This window comes from Kogia breviceps, chromosome 12 (assembly GCF_026419965.1).
Source record: "Kogia breviceps isolate mKogBre1 chromosome 12, mKogBre1 haplotype 1, whole genome shotgun sequence".
Taxonomy (NCBI): Eukaryota; Metazoa; Chordata; class Mammalia; order Artiodactyla; family Physeteridae; genus Kogia; species Kogia breviceps.
Window position 1 is genome coordinate 19998726 of NC_081321.1, and position 17129 is coordinate 20015854.

The window sequence follows — 17129 nt, forward strand, 5'->3', positions numbered from 1 at the left end:
TTTTTATCCCTTTTTTCCCAAATTGCACATGTTGGTATAAGTTGATTATTGGTCCATTTCAATTGCCTATATAATAAATACCCATTTTTCGGAGATGTAGTCATAGAATTATATCTAGGTAAAAGAAATCATTTAGCTAGGCAGGGCTTTCACTGATGATAAGCTCTGCACCTCTCAACAACCCGTTACCGTTCTGTTAAACCCTCTGAATTCGTCAAGCCCTCGGTTGACATTTACTGAGCGCCTGTGACGTGCTAGGCAATATCAGTGCAAAAGGTCTCTGCCCTCAAGCAGAGCCAATAGTTTGTTATAATCTGTGCTCAATATTACAGTAGAGATGCATAGCGGAGATGGTGAGGTCGGTTGTCGAAGGTCATGGGCTCTGAAGTCGGTTTGCCTGAGTTTCAGCTCCTGGCTCCCCTACTTATTAGCCGTATGACGCTGGACCAGTTATTTAACCTTTCTGTTGAGTTTTCTTTCCTGATCTCCCCTTATTACAGCCTGCCTACCTCACCAGGCGGTGAGGGTTTAGGAAGCAGTGCCAGTGAGTAGCATTCGCCAGCCACTTGGGAGTACCTGGAATGATCAGTTTGGATGAGGGAGAGTTCCAGGGGCTCGGAGACTTTCGGGTAGCCTCTTGGAGGGTGAGTTGGTGGGGCCTCGGCACGGGGCACCAGCATGAAGGAGGGCTAGAGGCCGAGAGGCTGAGCCGTGGGTGAGGCTGGGCATGTCGTGTGGTGGCTTCGGGAGGGTGTCTGGAGATGAGCCGGCCGCGTCCTCTGCGAGGATGCAGAGGGGCTCGTGTAGGGCACCGGGACATTGTCCACTCTCCGAGAGCACCCCAGTTTAAATCTCAGCTTCCTGACCGCCTCTGTGAGCACTCTCACAGTTGCCAGATCTTATGTCTGTATTTGCAGTAAGGAAAATATCGTCGCTACAGTTACGGGCCAAACAAAAGAAGTTTGAACTTCTTTGGTGGAGGCTTTTGAAAACACTAGAATGATAGGATTTGCTCTCTTTCTGTTTGCTTTTTCAAAGTGGTCTGGCTAAAGGGTGGACCGTGGGTTGAACAGTTAGGATGGTTGCCGTAATTGGTGGGGAGACGACTGAGACCTCACTGAGGACTAGAGAGGTGAGCAGTGGTTTACCAGAGCTGAGTCCTGAGCACTGAGTCCTTCCCGTCGGGTGTGGCATTTCCCACATTCCCAGGCCACCGGCAGGACTAGGACACGTGCCATCCTATCCTAAAGAGCCTCGACTCATCCAGAATTTTGCAGTTATAAAAATCTGAAAAGGAGAGATTTTAATGTCAGCCTATACGTAAGTTAGTGTCATTTTGAATTGTATATGAGGGAATGAGCGCCATAGTCATCTTGGCCTTTTAAATGTCTGGCTCTGGTAGTGATAACGTTATTTTATGGACAAAAGAAGATAGCGATTATGTCAGTTCTAGAAACTACTTTTCAGGTGCCCACTTCCCATTTCCAAAAAACCTTCTTGAAAACAAAATTACAAAGAGTGGTGAGGCTTTAAAAGAAGAAAAGATGGACAGGCAAAGAAATTCGGGATTAGAGAAATAAGAATCCCTTTGCCAACCAGACTGGATTCCAGATGGCTTCTAGGCCCAAGGTGGGAATCAGGGTGGTTAGTCTATTTCACCTCTTCTCACATGGTTCTGAATTCACCACCCAGTCCTCGCTCCCAGCAGAGTTGACCCTCATTTTTTGGATGATATAATGGTCCGTGGACAGGCTCTTTTACCAAAGGTGCATCAGCTTCAAATGTGTGTCTGTCTTCTAGCTTCTTTAGGAGGTAGGTCTAGTTGAAGCCAGATGGCTCTAACCCATCTGATAGAAGAGGGTGAAACAGGAATTCGATGGTATCTAGTTGGCTTAAAGCCTATTCACTTTCATTAGAAAAATATTTTAATGTGACTGCTACTCTCTCTCTTTTAAAACTTGGAAGCATGCACTAATGCACTTGCAGCTATAACACCATGGAATTTCCAGTAATCTGGAAATGAATGGCATTTTTATAACAACTATTAACTTATATGAAGTACTTGTCTAGTAACCAGATTTGGAAACAATGTCTCCATCCAGGGCTGTAGAAGCTGAGCAGGGAGAACCTGGCTCTGGAAGGGAAAAAACCTTTGGACTGACTTCCCGCTTCCTCAGTTGTGTTTGAAATGTATATATGTATATATTTTCTTTTTTTTTTTCTTTTTTTTTCCCAAAACAGCACATCAAAAATTCTTGTTACCATTCAACATGCTGTTCTAACAGTGCTGTGGCCAAGTCACCCAATGTTTTCTTCACTTTCCTTCCACACAAATTAATTTGTTTCACAAAGTGGAACTAAAGTATATTCAAGTCATTCAAATGCAAGCTATATAGATTCCTTATAAGTTACTGTATTAAGGTAGAAAAGAGATGCAAGAAAAAAAGGCATCACAGAACTTATAGAATATCAAAATATTGGCACACAGTCTTTCCCAAGCTGCTTCATAATGATCCTAAAATTACCAGCACGAAAAAATAGTACAAGAATAAGGTTTATGGCTCCTTCAACTCTGTGTCTGTCATAATAATTACTGTAATACTTATTGTTGTAATAATTCTCATAATTATCCTCAGAGGGCTTCCCTGGTGGCACAGTGGTTAAGAACCCACCTGCCAATGCAGGGGACACGGGTTCGAGCCCTGGTCCGGGAAGATCCCACATGCCACAGAGCAGCTAAGCCCGTGCGCCACAACTACTGAGCCCGCGTGCCACAACTACTGAAGCCCATGTGCCTAGAGCCCTTGCTCCGCAACAAGAGAAGCAACCGCAATGAGAAGCCCACGCACCGCAACGAAGGGTAGCCCCCGCTCGCCGCAACTAGAGCAAGCCCACTCACATCAACAAAGACCCAATGCAACCAAAAATAATTAATTAATTAATTAATTTAAAAATTATCCTCAGAAGGATCTCTACAAAACCGGCAAAAACGACAGCTACATCTAAATCTTTACTCTCCTGATCCAGTCTCAGTGTCACTCTGCTGTGGTTCTGTTTGAAAGTCAGACCAAGGAACTCCTTTGCCGTAGCGTTTTTTTAATAGATTGGATCAGCCCCTCCATCTTATCTCTCTGATCAGTCAACACGGTCCTCACCCGTCTCCTATAGGGTATATTTTCACCAAGTAACCACCCAGTTGGTTGAGGTAGACATTCTGGTAGAATGAATGACAATTTGATACTAGGGTTGAGTGTCAAGTTACAGAGGTTCTTTATTAACACTTCAGGCATAGGTTGAGAGGCAACTGGAATTGCCTGGGAATTTTCATCAATGGACTTTTGAGGAGACTCCAGGGTTAAACCTCAGATGAATCCATTGGGAGTCTTGTCACAGCTTGAAGCTCCTCCTAGACCTTTGGGTTCCAGTGGAAGGTGGTGCTTTAGACTCAGATTGCTACAAAGTAGCCTGGAAGAACTATAGAGTTAAGAAAGAGGGAGAAAAATCCAAGCTGACACACCATGGTGAGAGAAGAATCCAACCAATGTATATATTTTCTGATAGCTTCCATCAGATTTGGGGTCCACCAGTTCTTTCTCCTTACACTATTTTTTTAAAAAAATATTTATTTATTTGGTTGTGCCGGGTCTTAGATGTGGCTCGCAGGCTCCTTAGTTGTGGCATGTGGACTCTTAGTTGTGGCATGCATGTGGGATCTAGTTCCCTGACTGGGGATCGAACCCAGGCCCCCTGCATTGGGAGCATGGAGTCTTAACCACTGTGCCACCAGGGAAATCCCCTTACACTATTTCTAATTTGATATTTCATATTATTTCATAGCTAAGAACTTAAGGATTGTTAACTTTTGTGGGTGGTATTTCCTATTCATAATAAAAGTAGTTCAGTGTCTTGGTATATTAAAAAAATATGGTTAATGGAAGATGGTCTTGTTACTAAAGTAAACCTTTCTATAAATAAATGCAGAAACATCTGCATTAAGGGCATAGTCTGAATGTGGCAGACATAAGAATTGCGTCAATTCCTGTCTTATAGCCAAGATTTCTTTCTTTGGCTTTCTTTATAACTAATGTCATGGCAGAGTTTCACATTCTCACAGTATCATGCAATCGAATGGTCAGAAGAACTGGTGCCAAGTTACCCTCTTTCTTAGGTTAGCCAATGGTCGTCAGTTGTACTCACCAAGGAAGAATACGGCATGTTTTTGTTTTTATTTTTTAAGACTGAAAACCTGAGTTCTCTTCAACTTCATTCTTAGGCCCTGGCTTTAGGCAGTTTTCCAAATGTCTAACTGCTAAACTGCTTTCAAGAAATTGTTGTGGTATTGCAGGGAACTTTGGTCAGGAGAAAAAGAAGGCACAAAGTCTTTCCTAGAACACCATGGGCCCATCAAATGACCTTTTAAAGGAAGAACTAAAATTCCTTTTTCAAAGGCACAAAAATACTAATTCAAACCAAACCAAACCAATCTACCCCACAAGTACTGCAATTCAGATGACTAGCGGAGAGGGCCCAAGAGGGGAGGAAAAATTTTTTTTTGGAAAAACCATTTGGAGCTAAAAGCTTGTGTATTTTGCTCTTTGATTAGAAGTTAAAATGGGGTGATTTAGCATTTCTACGATACAAATTAGCCAGGACTGTAAGGACCCTGTGTACCTTTTCAGGTGCCTGTGTAGCTCCTCCTAGAACACCTGTCTGGCGCTCTGCCCTTCCTCAAGGCTGCCTCACACTGCTCCCACCTGGAGGCTCCAGCACGGCAAGGTGAGTCTGAAAGTTTGTACCCCTTGCATACATCCTAGAAGAGTATCACTTACAGTGACTTTTTTAAGAAAACTTTTCAAAGTCTTGGGAGGCTTTCAGAGATTGTATTCACTGGTGAATCATCATTTATAAATCCTTTATGTAAGTAAGTACAAAGTGTAGTTAGCAATAGTTGCCACTGTGTTACAAATTTGAGATTCAAATTTGGGGTCTGAGGCATAACTTTGCAAACTGGTGTATCACCAGTCTTGGGCTTCCTGAGCACTGTTCCACTAATGCTTTAAATCGGCAGACTGTTTTAAAACAGTGGAGTATTTCTAACAGTGAAAGGTTAGAAGGTCTTGGTAAGTCTGAAATATATCCTGTAGTTTGAGCTTCCGTCTCTGTAACAGTGTCAATAATAGGCTTCATTAAATAAAGGGGGCACAAAATCCCTTGAGGTGGGAATATACAACTAAATTATTCTCCACTTGCTTTTTGTGTGCATGATGTGTATAGTCTCTTGTCTCTTGAACATTAAAGTGACTTACTGGTCTCAGGAGGGGAAATAACTTGACCTTGTTTGTAGTAAGTGAATGACTTATGAATAAACTGTTCACATTTTACAGGTGAACAAACTTTTTAAGGGCACCAACCAGTGTGCTGTCACATAAATTCCTTAGTCCCTCACCTGCAAAAGTTACGTGCTTGCATTTTTGCCCAGATGATGAATTTTGAAGGTCTCACATAAATTAATTTCCCCTTAGAGCCTTCAAGTAATTGCTAGACTCTGGGGAAGGAGCGGATTCCTAAAAACACAAGTTCATATCCTCACTGGTTCAGTTCTCCCGTGGACTCCGCTACATTGCTCGGGCATTAGGGGAAACCATGACTACAAGGCTCCAAGTGTTGGGCTTCCCTGGTGGCGCAGTGGTTGAGAGTCCGCCTGCCGATGCAGGGGACACGGGTTCGTGCCCCGGTCCGGGAAGATCCCACGTGCCGCGGAGCGGCTGGGCCCGTGAGCCATGGCCGCTGCGCCTGCGCGTCCGGAGCCTGCGCTCCGCGACTGGAGAGGCCACAACAGTGAGGGGCCCGTGTACCGAAAAAAAAAAAAAAAAGTCTCCAAGTGTTGAGAATAAAAGATAGTCTGATTCTAATAAGGTGATTTCATTACATCCATGTGAAAGCTGAAAAATCCTAGTTGAGCCCTGCTATTTGTAGTGCCCTGCTGTTTGTAATAGAGTCAAAAGAAGAAAAGCATAAGGAAAAAATGTATTATGTAGCTCCATTGACCAGAGTTCTCTCCATGATTGGATAGTCACTTAAATTTTAGTTTTAGCTTCCATTATTGATGAAGCTGTTCTGTAGATCTTTCTTTTACACATTAATTATTTTCTATATAGGAGGCATTATATGTAAGTTACACCAAGAAGGAACTGTGTTTCAGGTTTAAGTTTAGGGATTGTGTACATTTGGGTTTGAACACTTCAGTTATTTTGTTTCTCTTGGAACACTAGTACTTATTTACTAATACAGGTAGGAGAGAGGTATATGAGTTGCTTGGAGTTTACTGCTGAGGAGTTTTCATTTTTTGCTATTCTCAAATGCTCAGTAACAGTCTGATTCTTGACTTCAAGAGCAAAGGGACTCCTTTAGCATTTAGCATACTGCTCTGTTTTTCTTTTTTAAATAACGCTTTGTTTGAACTTACAAAACTTTTTGGCCTATGCTGGATACTGAGCCAGTTTACTCATACCAACAGGGTATATGAGTTCCATATTTCCAAAGGAAGCATTTAATTTTTAGTTATGTTGACTTTGATGAGCAGCAAAACCAGCATTGAAATTCTTAGTATTGCTACATTTTAAAGCAACCTTTTTTTTTTTAAGGAGCTACTTTAAATTTTTACTGTCTTAAAATCAGGATATCTGTACTAAATCACATTTCTCCATAGTGATGCAATTATTCCCAAGCCATTATTCTCTTAGAGAATGAGGATAGAGAATAATTCACACTGTTATTTATCACAAGGCATTTTTGTTAGGTTTATAAAATTGAAGCTGTGTGAGTATAAAATTGAAGCTTTGTGAGAGCAAACCATAAAGCCCATGTTTTCTGTAAAAGACAGATTAGGTAAAACAAGTTTAGATTTTACAGATTGCTTATTTGTTTCTCTTTCTGTTCTAAATAGGACGGTAATATTCTCCCACCCTCCTTTAATGGTACTTTCCTGTAAAAAGCATTAGTGAGGGGAAAATAATGGTAAACAAGGCTTAGTTCTATAATCTTCTTTGAAAACTGCCTTGCAAGTGATTTCCCATAGTTTCTGTAATGAAGCATATGGTGGTAATACACCCTGTGCCTCTGGTAATGGGGAGTAGTTTCAGAGTACTCTATATTTTAAGCTTGGTATGTGTGTTTTCAGGTTAGGTTTTCTATCCCATGTAGATTTAATGGAATTTATTTTTATATGCTTGTTCTTGGTTTTAAGGGTTTAGAAGGGGGCATTTCTGAATAAAACTTGTGAAGAGATGTTTATTGTTGTTATAAGTAATCCATGCATGCAGATTTTAGGAGGCTTGAAATGGCCTTGTGGAGAAAACAACTTGATAGAAGGGGGGATATTTTCTGTAATTTAAGTTGTCATAGTAACCTGCATCAAGACATGTACTTGGAATCCAGGCCTGAAGAATTTCAGTGACAATAAACATTCCAGATGCATTCATCATCATCTTTTTTTTTTTCTCTCTAAGAAAGAAGCCATCTATTGTGACCTAATTATTTCATTTCTGTTTTTAGAAAACGGGTAGCAGTTTGCATTTTTTAGTGCTTTGAAACTTCCCTGGTAGAGTAAAAATGATAAATTTAGCTGTTTATATTGGAAGTTGATATATTTTTCTGATAATGTATCTCAAACTATTTCAGATGGTAAGACAGGTTCAGTATAATGGTTACTTAATGAAATATGAAAGAAATAGGATTTGATGAGGGCTTGAAGAGATTGCCACAAACATTTAGTAACATGCAAGTCTTAATATTAACAGTATTAGAACTGGTTTTCATGGAGCTCTGATCTGGGAATGTTATGAATTTCCTAATATCAAATTGTTAATATTTTATTTTATGGCATCTTGTACTGTAGTCTTAATAAGCATGAATGTATTTTAATAAAAAGGATGAAGTATCATTTTTATTAGCAGAATAAGTTTACTTTGAGAAATTTGTATCCAGACATTATCTTTAGATCTGCTGTCTTTTACAAAGAACAGTACAATGTTATTTCTAAAGAGAAAACTTTTTAGGGTTTGCTTCTCTCTTGCTCTCTGCAAGATACTGATTGCTAACCAAGATTATTTGGAGTTAAAAATGTTCTCCTGAAACAAGGAACATTAAGAGAAATAGTGAGTTAAGGATGTGTGTGTCCGATCATTTTAGGAAACTTGGAAAATAAATTGGAAGTGTTTGTGGCTAGTCTAATTTTACAAATATATACAAAATTAGCAGTTATGGGATATAACTGTAGTTATCTGTAAATGAAAAGTAATAATACTTTTGTAGATATATTCCACATATGTTTGAGAAACTTAATCAAATGGATGATTTTTTAAAAAACATAAATCAATAAAATTTGAATTCTAAAATATAGAAAGGTAGATTTAGAAATCCTAGATAATTACTGTGAAAATGTGAAGGAAAGTAAAATCACCCATTATCTCACAGTTTCGAGATATTTACTCTTTCTGTTTTATGGGAAGTATCTATAATTTTATAAACAAAATCGGGATCCAGCTATTAATAGCCAAAATACTAATAATGGTGAAACGCAAAATTTTTATCTCCTGTTAGAATTAGCAACATACCAGCTGTCATCACTACTATCTAAAATAGCTTTGAAATATCTAGTTAGTGTATTAAGAAAAGAAAAAGGAGTAAGAGAAAGAACTGTTGGAAAAGAGGATAAAATGCTTTGTAGATAATGAAAAAAATCACAAAGACGGTCAACTAAAAATAATAGAATGTAGTAAAGTTCCATTGTAAATAATGGAAATATCATGATGTACATAGTAATAATAAATAGTTCCAAAATGTGAGAAAAAAGGAGCCCATTCATTAGTAGCAACAAAAAGTATGCCGAGGATTAAACTTTGTGAGAAATGCGAATGGTATTTAGGAAGAAAACCATTAAACTTTTCTCTCAGGGTGCAGAGACTCAGTGTGGAAGACAATTCATTAATTATTTTCGATCTCTTTATATTGATTTGTAAGTTTAAGATGATCAAAATCTCAGCAGGAAATTTTCACAGGTCAGTGATTCTGAATTTCGTACTTATAAGAGCCAAAAAATATTTATATAAAGATAGTAATTAAAATGGGAGATTGGAATTGACACATATACACTAGTGTATAAAATGGATAACTAATAAAGAACCTGCTGTATAAAAAAATAAATAAAATTCAAAAATTCACACACAAAAAAATCCCAAATAAAATAATCCCAAAGAAATCCACAGAAAGATGCATTACAGTCAAGTTATCAGAAGTCAGACAGAATTTTTTTTATTGAAGTATAGTTGATTTAGAATATTATGTTAGTTTCAGATGTACAATATAGTGATTCATTTTTTTAATAGATTATACTCCATTTAAAGCTATTATAAAATATTGGCTATATTCTCCATCTGTAAAAAATAATAATAATAATATGTTGATAAAGTAGACAAATACTTGAAACAGAATAGAAAGCCAAGAAGAATGTTTTATTGATTAAAAATTATATTATAAATATAAAAATGTAATAAATATGCTAGAAGAGAATGTTCATAAATATCTGATTTGGGGTTTAGGGAAAGATAAACTAAAATGCAGATGCAAAGATTTAAAATGGAATGATTCATATATGTAATTACATTTAAAATAAAATAATTAAAATTTGCATATGTCAAATCACAAAAAGTATTCGATATAATGTATATATATAATCATATATATAACTAGAGTTAATACCCATACGTAAAGAACTACTTAAGATCAGTAAGAAAATAATCAACACCCAATTTTAAAAATTAGTTTGTAGGGGCTTCCCTGGTGGCGCAGTGGTTGAGAGTCCGCCTGCCGATGCAGGGGACACGGGTTCGTGGGCCGGTCCGGGAAGATCCCACGTGCCGCGGAGCGGCTGGGCCCGTGAGCCGTGGCCGCTGAGCCTGCGCGTCCGGAGCCTGTGCTCCGCAATGGGAGAGGCCACAACAGTGAGAGGCCAGCGTACCGCAAAAAAGAAAAAGAAAAAAAAAAAAAAAATTTAGTTTGTAGCTCTGTTCCCACCAGCAGTGTAGGAGGGTTCCCTTTTCTCCACACCGTCTCCAGCATTTACTGTTTGTAGACTTTTTGATGACGGCCATTCTGACTCGTGTGAAGTGATATCTCACTGTAGTTTTGATTTGCATTTCCCTAATAATTAGCGCTGTTGAGCACCTTTTCTTGCGCCTCTTGGCCATCTGTGTGTCTTCTTTGGGGTCTGGGATCGACGTGTATACACTGCTACATTTAAAATAGGTAACCAACAAGGACCAGCTGTATAGTACAGGGAACTCTGCTCCATATTCTGTAATAACCTAAATGGGAAAAGAATTTGAAAAAGAACAGATATATGTATATGTATAACTGAATCACTTTGCTGTACACCTGCTACTTACACAACATTGCTAATCAACTATATACTCCAGTATAAAATAGAAATAAAAATAAAAATTAGTTAGTAGTTCTTGGTAGTTTAAAAAAGAATACAAACAGATATAGATCTAAAGATTTGTTTAATTTAAATATCATATTTAGTATATCACATTATTAAAGATTAAAAACCATATAACATGACATATATATGAGTGACCTGTAACGTAAAATGTAACGTAAGCAGACATATGTAATTCGTAATGTTGGCAATGGGAGAAGTAAGAAAGATCAAAATGTCTTATAGGGCTTCCCTGGTGGCGCAGTGGTTGAGAGTCCGCCTGCCAATGCAGGGGACGCGGGTTCGGGCCCCGGTCCGGGAGGATCCCACGTGCCGCGGAGCAGCTGGGCCCATGAGCCATGGCCGCTGCGCCTGCGCGTCCGGAGCCTGTGCTCCATAAAGGGAGAGGCCACAGCAGTGAGAGGCCCGCGTACCGCAGAAAAAAGAAAAAAAAAAAAAAAAAAAAGCTCATATAATGCACCTAGAAGGTAGACTAGTATTCTGTAGCCAATAATGGAATCTGTCTGTCTGTCTACCTACTTCTTTATCTGTAGATAGTTTTTTTTTTTTTTACTATTTAATGAATGGAAAAATAATAGTAATCTAAAAAGTGACAGCATAAGGACATAATATAAATTATAGTCTTGTATTTTTTAACTGTATTTATGCAGAAAATAAACAAGGAGGTAATATACAAAAGTGTTGATGATTATCTCCAAGTGGTAGAATTATAGGAAAATAATAATTATTATTACATTATTATTACAAATTCTCTAAAACAAATGTATTTGTATTCAGAAATTTGAAAGTAAATTTTTAAAATCTAAAATTGACCAAATGTCTAAGATTTCATCATATGCCTTATTGAAAAAAAATTACCATAAAGATATATTTATTGTGATGGACTATACACAGAATCAAGTAATGAATCAAGATCATCATTCTCTGGGCAGGGTTGAACAGACTGCATTTCCAGGCTGCCATTCATATTAGACTGTGGTATATACCTGTGTATCTGGGATCGTGTTCCCTGGAAGGGTGGGGTCCAGCATCCCTGGGAATGATAAAGAGCAGTGTGTCCCTAGGTTTAAATCTTAGCCCTTTCCCTGTGCCTGTTATAGCAAGTATCACAGCAGCTTAAATGTTCAAATTTTGATTGCCAATGACATTGAATCAAAGTTAAAGTCTTCATAGATTAAATGAGAGAATTAGGACATTCATTTTAATTCCACAGATATTTTGATTTATTATTTATCTCTGCTCCACTTCCCCATTGACTCCACTGTTTTGTTTACAATGATTATATTTGGGCAGGAAATTTAAGAAATTTTTAGGAAATAACCAGTCTCCCCTCTATCCCGTCTCCTCTTTCACAGAGATACTGTGCCTCTCAAGTCTTAAGTATTATTTTGTTTAATTTACTTATGCTGTTTTTCCTGAATACGGCTCTTAATGGCGACCTTGTTTTTTTCAGTAATGCTAGTGGATTTGTGGGCACCACAGCCCCTTTGTGACTAAGGATTAACGTTTGTATTTAAACCAATTACTAACAAGTAATCCAGTAAGTTTAAAATGTACAGAAATGTATAAAATGCAAAATAAGGTTACCTCCTTTCATTTTTCATCCTTCAATCAAAGGTAACCATTGTTAACAGTTTCTTGGGTATCTTCGTGTACAAAGAACATGTATTTATGTTTTTTTAAATTTGTAGCTGTGTTGTACGTGTGTGTGTGTGTGTGTGTTACACAGGATTCTTTGCAGGTTGACTCTAATTGCCAGAATAATCTTAAAGGCAGATATGATTGTCAGATTACACATTGAATTGGTCAGAGTTCAGTGAATATTTATTGCTGGTTTGCATTCTTCCATGGGTCTGAGTTTGTAAAAATGAGTTTAGCATGTAGTTACATAGGACTGTGATCGCATCTCCTCCTGATTGCACCGGTGACTGTCGTTTTAGTAGCGTCATTCTTTATGACCTGGTTTCTATCCCAGTAAATTGAGGCAGTGCCTACATCTACCTGAATGCAATAGGGAGAATATACAAAATCATTTTTTGTTTTTAAGATCTACTAAGGTAGTAATAATGTTGTAACCCTCTTTCTAATTTTGCAAAGGCAGTTTCTTTTATCTAAAGTGGATTTTGTGAAAGTTATAGAAGAGGATGGAGTTCACAGTTTCTGCTGTTAAGGAACATATAGTCTCACCAAGTAAAAAAGGTTCACATCAGATGGGAAAAACAAAGTTTTTACTGCCAAGTAATACCATGTTATATCAACAGCTGAACTTATACACTCCGTCTCTTTCACTCTTCCTCTCTTTCACATTTCAGCTGGGGTGTACTTGCTTCTTAGAAATTTAGGGAAACTCATCCTGAACCTCCAGTTTCAAAACTTATGAAAATCTCCCCGTGATCTTGCTTAGTCTAGAGTCCTGTGTCAAGTGAGCGTCCCTTCGTCTTTCTGACTTGCCTCTGTGTATGGTCTTCACTTTTGCCCAGTGTTAAACCTGCTTCTTTTAAAAGTGGTTTCTATTTCAAACACACACAAGCCCACTTAGTGGTTCCACTAAAGACCAAGGAGTTAGAGGAAAGAGACTCACTCTTCAAGAAAGGCACCCTTGGTAGTCTTCCTGGCCCCTCACTTCATCCTTATCCCTTCCTTCCAGGAGGTCCCAAAGAGCTGTGTCTGTAGTTGCAGAAATTGCCACATATCATCAGAATTCATCTAATCTGGGTACCAATCAGCTTAACCCATTGTTAACTGTGTGGCCTTGAATTCTCTAAACTGCAGTTTTCTCACTTGAATGTTGGATAAGAGTAAGTTATATATGTAAAGGACTTTGTATGTAAAAAATTCAGTGAATGAGAGCTGTCATCATTTTTATTAAAATAGTGCCATTTTTCCCAAATGCTTCCGTCTTGTTTCAGACACAGGCTAGATATGTTTTTATGTAAGTAGACTTTCACTCTTTTATACTTAAGGAGACTATATAATTGTTCAAACCAGACACTTTGGAGAGTGAAACATGGTACTGTTGGTAATTATGCTGTGATAACAATGCAAACCGTTGCTGTTCCAGGCAAACCCGGATGGGTGGTCACCCCGGGTATACCTATATCCCTAGTGCCTGATTTGTGGTGCAGGCCCAGAGGACTCGGGCCATTGTCCATTGAGTGAGACGGGGGACATGGGACAAGTGAGGGCACATTTATCTTCCTGAGCTTATCAGAAATCATTAAATTGAGGTTAACAGTAACTATCTCACAGGATGGCTATAAAGATGAAATGAAATTGTGATCTCATAAAGCATGGAGTATACATCTGGAAATTGGATACCTGTTAAATCCCCTCGCCATCTGTGCAAATTACCTTAGTGGCACTGATGGGTAAGTTTTGTGTATAGATGTTTCTGCTGCGGTATGCACTTACCTCTCATACTTCCTTTCTGTTTCTTTTGACCGGACATTGTAGGTGGCAATCATAACTAACTGCACACATGGTTACACAGTTTACAGGGGAGGTTTAGTCTATATTGTTTCAATTTAGCACTTTTTGACATTGAAAGGCATGAATTGTGGTGTTCAGTAACCACACCTACTTTCCCTATAAGCTCTCTGTGGTATGCTTTTTGTTCTTTTGTGCTTCCTATTTTTTGGATGAATCATAATCTCAATAGGGGAATTTTTTTTTTGGTAAATATCTGTTAAGTATGCATGTTTATGTGCATTTAATAGACGTTGTGTGAATCAAAAGCACTTGTTCTGGACATCAATTGTAGAGATGTATTTCTTCCCTTGGGAAAAAATCTGTTAGCTCAACCAAGTTTGATTTTCTTATACTAATTTATAAATAACACAAATCTGGGGACTTTCCTGGTGGTCAGTAGTTAAGAATCCGCCTTCCAATGCAGGGGGCGAGGGTTCGATCCCTTGTTGGGGAGCTAAGATCCCACATGCTGCGGGGCAACTAAGCCCGCGGGCCACAACTACTGAGCCGGAGCACACTGGAGCCCGCCCACCACAACTAGAGAGAAGCCCAGGAGCTGCAGCAAAAGATCCCGTGTGCCACAACTAAGAACGACGCAGCCAAATAAATAAATAATCAACATGCAAAATAAAATAAATAAATAAATAACACATCTGGAGGAAGTAGTAGACCTTAAGGTTTGGATCTTTTGCAGAAGGATAAGAACCTTTTCACCATAATTTTCCACAGCTGTTCATTTCATTAGCAGTTCTTTTCGACATGGTACTGCCCAGTCTTTTGGCTTACAGAGAGTCTACTGGGGGATAGACAGGTGGTGAATGGTTATGGTCATGTTATAAATTACACAACAGTGGAATGAAGGAGGTGCTATGGGAGCACATGGGGAAGTACTGTAACTGCAGAGGTTAAGGAGAGATGCTTGTGGAGATCGTTTGAGCTGAGTATTTAAAAGTGAGTAGGTCTTTAGGCAGGCAGCAGAAGGCCTTCTAAAATAGCCCTGGAAATAGCATATGCGAAATCTAGAAAGGCACATAAGGAGTATGATGTGTTTGGGGATAAACAAGTGCATCTTGGTGTGAATATGAATATAGATGGGAAGGAGATGGCTGATTTTAAAAAACAGGATTCTTATTCTAGTTTGATAGAAATAAGCTTTTCTTTTAGGGGCTCTGGGCTTTATGGTAATTGAAAGGATCAAAACTATTTATAAGTAAGCAAAGTTCTAGTGGGAGGATAAGTAGAAATATTGATGGTTTGGAGTAACCTAAACTTCAGATATTTCTGTAAGGAGAAAATTTATTCACACTTTTTATTCTTGATAATTTCTTTATAGTCTCAAGAAATTAAATATTTAACATATCTTTATTCTTCAAAAGGATATTGCTACTTTAAAATATTCTCACTTTAAAAAATAGGTATAAATAGATAACATTCGATGCTGTACTGTTTTCAGGCCATTGATTTCATGTTCCTTTCACTTTAACATTTTCTCCTGTTAGCTGCTCCAGCCAGTGGACAATGTTACTGTGCAGATTCTTTGCAAATTTTGCCTTGTCAGAATGGGAATTGTGTGACGGATGAAGTGATTAAAGATTGTACTTTTTTGATACAACAAATAATGATGCTTTCAGAAAAACAGGCTGGTATTAACTGCTATTTCTATTCCATTTTGCTTTCAAGGATCATTTGAATGTATACACTCTATCTTTTCACTTTATCAAAGAGCAGAAATATAAATAGTGATTTTTACTATTAACCAAGTAGTAATTTCACATAGTAATGTTATATTTATATCCTCATGTGAAAAGCGAAATAATGTCATATGGGTGACTTTACCTTAGTTCTGGCACCATCTTGCCAGCATAATTTTGTATTTTCCCTGTGAAGCACCATGGCATTTTGCAAGCATATACGTAAAATCTTAATTTTATTTTTTACTTGGAAGGTACTTTGAAGATTCAGATTTGAGGTTGAAGAAAGGAAGATGCATTTGGGGACTGATCTGCTCCCTCTAGACTTCTTCTCTAGGGTAAAAATTCTCTGTTTTTCTCTGTGGTCCCAGTGCTGCCTAGCCAGTAGGTAAAGATGGGTCAAATAGGTAAATACCTCTCTTTGTTTGCAGAGCCTGAATTACAACCCAGATCATTGGATTCCCAATCAGTCCAGTGTTCTTCCCTGCACGCTGGTACTTCCCCATACTGCAAAATAGATTTACATAGTAGCAAATTCCCAAGGTTTCACGTTATGTGTTGTGTGTAGTTGCCAGCTATTATAATCCCATGGCCATCTCACAAGAAAGCCAAGCTCACCAACATATTAGGACGGGGGACTATCTGGGCCAAGAACCGATGGATATACTAGGATATTCTTGAATAAATTTTAATCCCTTGCCCAAGCTGGATGGCACTTTGTGCTTTTCAGGATGTTGCTCACACTTCTTTTGATCAAACTATGAATCAGCAGATGCTATAGGATTGTAGACTTTATTTCTAGAGTAGTGTTTCTAAGCAGGAGAGGTTCCTCTACCAAGAGTGTTGGGGACATTTGCGATGCCATTTGTGAGGACATTCAATCACTGGTTGCTACAGTGATTGAAGAGGTACTACCAGCAGTTAGTGAATGGGTGACAGAGAGGCCAGGCATCCTATCTTGCACAGGTCAGTCCCACACAAAAACTTAAAAATGACCCCCTGTGCTTTACCAGTGAAAGTCCACAACTGGACGTAACTCTTTACACACATACACAAAGCACTTTTGCATTGTCTTAAAATACAGTTAGTTTCCCAGGAATGAAACTATTATGTAAATTAAGGGAAAGCGTACTTAATGCAGAACTTGAAAAAGAGTTGTCCCCTGACTTAAAAAACTGTGTCCTAGACAGCAGTGCCCCTTGTAGTATTTGAGTTTCCTATCAACGTACCTGTTAGCAGCCTGCACTTACAACTGTTGGAGTCAGGATATAGGGGTGAGTATCACCCCTCAGTACCCGTGGGGGGTTGGTTCCAGGACACACCTCAGATACCAAAATTTGAGGATGTTGAAGTCCCATAGTTGGCCCCCTGCATCCGTAGTTCTGCATCCACAGATTCAACCAGCCGTGGGCCCTGTAGTACTGCAGTATTTATTGAAAAAAAATCTGCATATAAGTGGGCCCACACAG

General features: G+C 38.5%; 1 protein-coding gene across 5 annotated transcripts in view; it reads left to right on the top strand.

Annotated features, from left to right (window-relative positions):
• Positions 1–17129, top strand: part of RASSF8 (Ras association domain family member 8) — a 130995-nt gene that overhangs the window by 38458 nt on the left and 75408 nt on the right. For 2 of the 5 annotated variants that reach the window (XM_067008927.1, XM_067008926.1), the window contains exon 2: positions 4680–4776. The exons of 2 other annotated variants lie outside the window; for them this stretch is intronic. The gene's annotated coding sequence lies outside the window, so the exon portion shown is untranslated. Of the gene's footprint in view, positions 1–4679; positions 4777–15932; positions 15999–17129 lie in introns of those variants that run through there. One more of the 5 variants, XM_067008928.1, reaches the window with a different exon arrangement.